At 47.0% G+C, this 6,254-nt stretch overlaps 1 pseudogene; it reads left to right on the forward strand.

Moving 5' to 3' along the window:
* The first annotated feature begins 319 nt into the window (after window positions 1-319).
* On the forward strand, window positions 320-1,975 carry LOC100739361 (citrate synthase, mitochondrial pseudogene; annotated as a pseudogene).
* Window positions 1,976-6,254: the final 4,279 nt, after the last annotated feature.

Consider the following 6,254-nt stretch of genomic DNA (forward strand, 5'->3'; position numbering starts at 1 on the left):
ATCTGGGTTAAAGCAGATACCTCATTGAAAAGGTTAAAGCCAATAGATTTGATGGGTGATAATTTGAAAGATAGATTTATAATATATGAAAATGTATTTGAAATTGCTTTTAAAAATATGCCCCTTACACTTGAAAAATTGCTCTATCTTACTAGTAGTTAGGTAATCGCAAATTTAAAAAATGAGATACCATTGGCAGACAATTTAAAATTTGATGATATGGTTTGGTGAAAGACTGCTGGGGCATTTTAAACTGTTGCAACCACCATAGAGAACAATTTGGTGATATTTAAGAAAACTAGGCCCACTCATCTACCTTTTCCCTTAGCAGCCTCCTTTCAACCTTGTCCTCCTAGTTAGTGCAGCCTCTGGGGCAGCGGCGGCGGTCCCGTTCCTGCCCTGCCACAGTTCTCTTCCCGCCTTCCCTCCCCACCAGATCTCCAAATTCCACCACCATGGCTTTACTTACTGCAGCGCCCAGCTCTTTGGAGCCAAGAATGCATCCTGTATTGTTCTTGCTGCCTGGCATGCCAGTGCTTCTTCCACGAACTTGAAAGGCATTTTGGCTGACCTGATACCTAAGGAGCAAACCAGAATTAAGACCTTCAGGCGGCAACATGGCAAGATGGTGGTGGGCCAAATCACTGTGGACATGATGTATGGTGAGAGGCATGAAGGGATTGGTGTATGAAACGTTGGTTCTTGATCCTGATGAGAGCATCTGTTTCTGAGGCTACAGTGTCCCTGAATGCCAGAAACTGCTGCCCAAGGCTAAGGGTGGGAAAGAACCCCTGCCAGAGGGCTTCTTTTGGCTGCTGGTAATTGGACAGATCCCAACAGAGGGGTAGGTGACTTGCCTCTCAAAAGAGTGGGCAAAGAGGGCAGCTCTGCCTTCCCATGTGGTCACCTGCTGGACAACTTTCCCATGAATCTACACCCCATGTCTCAGCTTAGTGCAGCCATTACAGCCCTCAACAGTGAAAGTAACTTTGCCCGAGCATATGCAGGGGGTGTCCTCCGAACTAAGTACTAGGAGTTGATTTATGAAGACTGTATGGATCTGATCACAAAGCTACCTTGTGTTGCAGCAAAGATCTACTGGAATCTACTGGTAGGGCAGCAGTATTAGGGCCATTGATTCTAAGCTGGACTGGTCCCACAATTTCACCAACATGTTAGGCTATACTGATGCTCAGTTCACGGAGCTCATGCCCTTGTACCTCACCATCCACAGTGACCATGAAGGTGGCAGTCTAAATGCTTATACCAGCCATTTGGTGGGCAGTGCCTTTTCAGACCCCTACTTGTCCTTTGCAGCAGCCATGAATGGGCTGACAGGGCCCTTACATGGACTGGCAGGCAAATCAGGAAGTGCTTGTTTGGCTGACACAGCTACAGAAAGAAGTTGGCAAAGATGTATCAGATGAGAAGTTATGAGACTACATCTGGAACACACTCAACTCAGGACAGGTTGTCCCAGGCTATGGCCATGCAGTACTAAGGAAGACTGATCCACAAGATACCTGTCAAAAGAGAGTTTGCTCTGAAACGCCTGCCTCATGACCCCGTGTTTAAGCTGGTTGCTCAGCTGTACGAGATTGTGCCCAATGTCCTCCTGGAGCAGGGCAAGGCCAAGAATCCTTGGCCCAATGTGGATGCTCACAGTGGGGTGCTGCTCCAGTACTATGGCATGACGGAGATGAACTACTACACAGTCCTGTTCAGGGTATCACGGGCACTGGGTGTATTAGCATAGCTCATCTGGAGCTGAGCCTTAGGCTTCCCTCTAGAGAGGCCCAAGTCCATGAGCACAGATGGTCTGATGAAATTTGTGAACTCTAAGTCAGGGTGAAACTGAAGACTGGGAGGAAACTACCAGAAAGTGAGGGATCTTCAGAAAAAGTATCCTTTTTGTTTCAGGGGGCTTTAAAAGACAAGATTAAATTGTATCTAAGGCACCGATGATAAGTTTGAGGTTAAAATATATAAATTAAGATTTTAAGAGATGAAAAGTAACCCCTTCTTCCTTAACCAGCTCCTCTACCCTGCCTGGTTTGAGTTGCTCATCAACTGTAGGATGACCAGCACTAATGCATGTGGTATGGGTTAGGTTTGCCCATCCCCACTCCCCACACTATTTCCAGAGTAAGAATCTGGCTCCTCTTTCCCTAGGTCAAAGCTGGTTGCAGAGAATCTGCAGTCACTTCAGAGCTTTTGGTTTTCTACTCTGCCCACCTCTTATTAGGCCAGCAAACAGGACTCTGCCCCTTCTATTTCCATAGGAATCATGTTGGATTGTTGGCTGTACCAAGCCCCATTAATCTCTCCCATCCACACAAGACACTTCCTAGGCAAGACCTATATTGGTTGCTTTGGCTTTTTTATTTTTAATTTTATTATTTTTTTTAATGCTACCAGGTGATCATAAAGGTCGTGGCATTTGTTGTGACTGGCACCCAGTGTTTGATTTTTTTATTTCTCTTCTTTAAATTAGCCTATTAAAATTAAGATCTGGAAGTGTTCTACTCCCCACTACTTGAACACTCACTTCTTTCCAGGTTTTCTATACCTGCTGCACCTCAAGCCAAGATTGCTCTATATCTTCCGCCTCAGTCCCTATTAGAGACCTCTTCCAGCAGGTTGTATAATATAGCAGTGTCTGATCTGTGGTCTTTGCCAGTTATTTGGCTTTATCAGTGCTTAACATGAACTTAGCTTTTCTCCGGAATACAAGCCACTATCCTGTCACCTTTTTTTTTTTTTTCCCTAGTATGCTGTGGGTTATAGAATAGGATCTTGGGAATGACCAGCATGATATTTTCATGGCCAGATCTCAGGAGTACTAACTAGCACCTCTTTCTGAACAGGGAAATGATTAAAGATTGGACATGGTCTCCTTTGAATATCAGGTACTAGGGCTGAAGGCGTTAAAACAAGTAAACCTCCCTCATCATCCTCTGCCATAAGCAAATATCCCTTTATTTATCAGGGTCCTCATCCTGCCCTTCCCCAAGAGCTCACAGTACAGTGTTTGTTGTAGAAGCCCCATGTGCACAGGTTTCCAGTGACTCAGAATGTTCTTTTTCTTTTTAAGAAGGGATTAAAATACACTCCTGCTGTGCCCCCTTCCTCCTTTGCCACTCCTGCTTGTTTGTGTGGATCCCTAATCCCCAGAACCACACTGTTGAGATGGATAATACTGTCTGTAAACCTCTGGGTAACTGTCAAGTCATGGTGCAGACTTCAGATTGTTCTGTATAAAATGCAAAATAAATGTTTTTATTAACAAAAAAAGTAAGAAAACTATAAATATATATATCATGCTACCCATCAATACAACTAAGTTTTATTTCCTAGAGGAACTCTTCCTCAGGTGCATGAGATGACAAGTGTGAGGCTGTTTGCTGCAGTTTTGTCTGTAATACTAAAAACTGTGCATTAATAAATTAATGAATAAAATATGGTATATTCATATGATGGAAATTGAAGTCTTTTGGAGAAATGAATCATATATATATGTATATATACATGATTTCAAAGTAATGTTGAAGAAAAAAGTAAACTGAAAAATATAATGCAAGTTATAAAAATTTAATTGTCCACAAAGAAACATAAACTGATTATTTTTATCTACATACATGTAGCATTCACATATTGACTAGAATGATACCCACCAAATGCTTTATATGAGAATCCTTCAGAAATGGGTGGAAATGGGGATCAAAGGATATGACTACATTATCTGTAATAATTTCTTTTCTTTATAGTAGAAATGATTTTAAGGAAACAGTACTGTGGTGCAATGGGATTGGCAGCATCTCTGGAGCACTGGGACGCAGACTTGATCCCCAACCTAGCACAGTGGGTAAAGGATTTGATGTTGTTGCAGCTGCAGCATAGGCCTCAACTGTAGCTCAGATCTGATCCCTGGCCTGGAAACTCCGTATGCTGTGGGGTGGCCAAAAAAGAAAAAAAAATACTACTACTAAGAAATAGCAGCTGTTAATTTTGGGTAGTGAGCTCATAAGCATGAAAGAATCATCAATAAGAAATTAGACCAAATGTTCATGATGTGAAGCTGAGTGCGTCCTAGGGAGTAGCTGTTCTTCTTACCACTCCCAGGGGAAATTAAAGCAAAGCCCAGACTGCCATGAAATTTGGAAATATCCATTTGGTTGTTAAAGTACAGGAAGATATGGCATTGTACAAACTGCTTCTATAAGGAAACAGAGTCATACCTTCCCCTTTCCTCCTCCCATTAGATATGGCTTTCACTAATTTTTAAATTTAAATTTAGAAATGTTTCCAAAAAGTCCTATGTATTACGTTTGTGCTGTTTATTCACTTATTTATTTGATATGCATTTATCTTGGTTGACCAGGTCCAGGGAAAAGTTAGGAAAGCAAAAAGAAAGAGAAAATTGGTGATCAGACTTTATCCAAAAATTCAAGACGTATTTGAAGAAAATTATAATTTCTTTACTGCTAGTTAAAGACCAGAATACATGGAGATGAACAGATCATGCAGCAGAGGCAAGGGATCTTAACATCCATGGTTGTCTATATGTGGTCTATTCTTGCTAAAAGTCCTTACCAGAACTGCTTTAAAAAAACAAAAAACAAACAAACAAAAAAAACTTGGAGTTCCTGCTTTTGTAAAGTGGGCTAATGATCTGGCTTGTTTCTGTGGAGGCTCAGGTTGGATTTCCCCCACCACCTGCCCCCACCCTTGTGCACAGTGAGCTAAGGATCCAGCCCTGTAACTGTGGCGTGGGTTGCAGCTCTGGCAGGGATTTGATCCCTGGCTGGGGAACTTCCCATGTGCTGCTGGGTAGGGCTGAAAAAGGAAAAAAAAAAAAAAAGTTTTTGCTGCTAACCATCGAGGCATTTTGCTGAAAAACAAAACCCCAAACAAACAGAACCAAAATAAACCCGCAGCTGCCCACTGTCTATGAATGAATATGCTTCATTTGTGAGCCATGGCACCTGCTCACCATTGGTCTAGGTAGATCACTAAATGCCAAAGCTGAGTGGCAAGGAATTTTGGAGGCACTTCATTCTGGGATCAGGCAACTCTGGGCCTTGAGCAGAGAGCCGTGAGGGCGTGTGGGGAGCTGGTGGAGACCTAAACTGGGAGAGGGAGATAAAGGTTGGAGTGGTGAGTCGAGGAGGGCCTCTGGAAGGTGCAAGTCCAGCTTGAAGTCAAGGTGAGGAGAGCATCTCTCAGAATTAGTGTTGCCAGCTGGAGGCCAGGGCTCTGGGTCGAAGCCCTATGCGTCCTCATCCTCGTCGTCGGTGACATCGGTGGGGACGCACAGGCATGCGGTGGCGGGTCTGCACAGACCAGGGACTGAGCAGGCATCAGCATCCATAGCAGGCGCCTGGAACTGGGCGGCCGCGTCCTCCACCTCCTGGGCCTCCGCTTGGATGACGACCTCTGGGACAGCCACGCAGAAGAATCCCTCCCCCAGGGCCAGGGCCTCCCCCGGGGCGCTCAGGAAAGCGCCCGGTGGCAGGCCTGGGCCCCAGGCACCTTCAGCGCCCGAGCCCAGGAGGGCCTCGGGGACCAGCACCAGGAGGCGATCGCCGACAGACACTTGCCGCGCGGCCGTGGGCTCGGGCTCCAGCAGCAGGTCCACCACGGAGGGGAGCGCGGCCGCGGCGGCGCAGGCCGCGGGCTCCGCTTCTTGGTGCAGGCGGGGCGACGCCTCGGACTCGGACTCGGACTCGGATTCGGACTCGGGTCCCGCGGGCTCGCCGGGTCAGCGCTGATTGGCAGGGCCGGGTCCTCCGGGCTCTGGTCCCCACCGGCCCGCAGGGTCGGCAGCGCTGGGGCCGCGGGCCGTCCGCCAATTCCCTTGACCAACCGAAGGCACCTCCGGGGCCTGGCACAGGGCGACGAGAGGCTCGGTCCTGCACGCCCGGACGGGTCTCGGCGGCGACAGGCGTGACCGCGCGCCGGCGCGGCGAGCGGCGAATCCTCGGAGCTCTGGGGCCACCTCTCGGGAGTCCTGCCGTCAGGCTTCTAGGGAAGAGGTGTCTGAGTCCGCGGATTGGAACCTTCAGCTCCTCCTGCTCACCCGTGTGCGCACCGAGATTAAGACCTGGGGCTGCAGGATGTCTCAGTATAACTCCCGCCTCCAGCCAGAGAGGAGGGGTCAGGTTTAGTGCGATGCAGTACAGGAGATTTTTTTTTTTTTGAAGCAAGTGTAGGGGAGTACTCCTTGGATGCCCATATGGTGCCCCCGACCTTTG

Source organism: Sus scrofa, chromosome 13 (genome assembly GCF_054392235.1).
Source record: "Sus scrofa isolate SSC_HxYL_T2T_F1_AM1 chromosome 13, Sscrofa_HxYL_maternal_Yorkshire_Landrace_v2.0, whole genome shotgun sequence".
NCBI lineage: Eukaryota > Metazoa > Chordata > Mammalia > Artiodactyla > Suidae > Sus > Sus scrofa.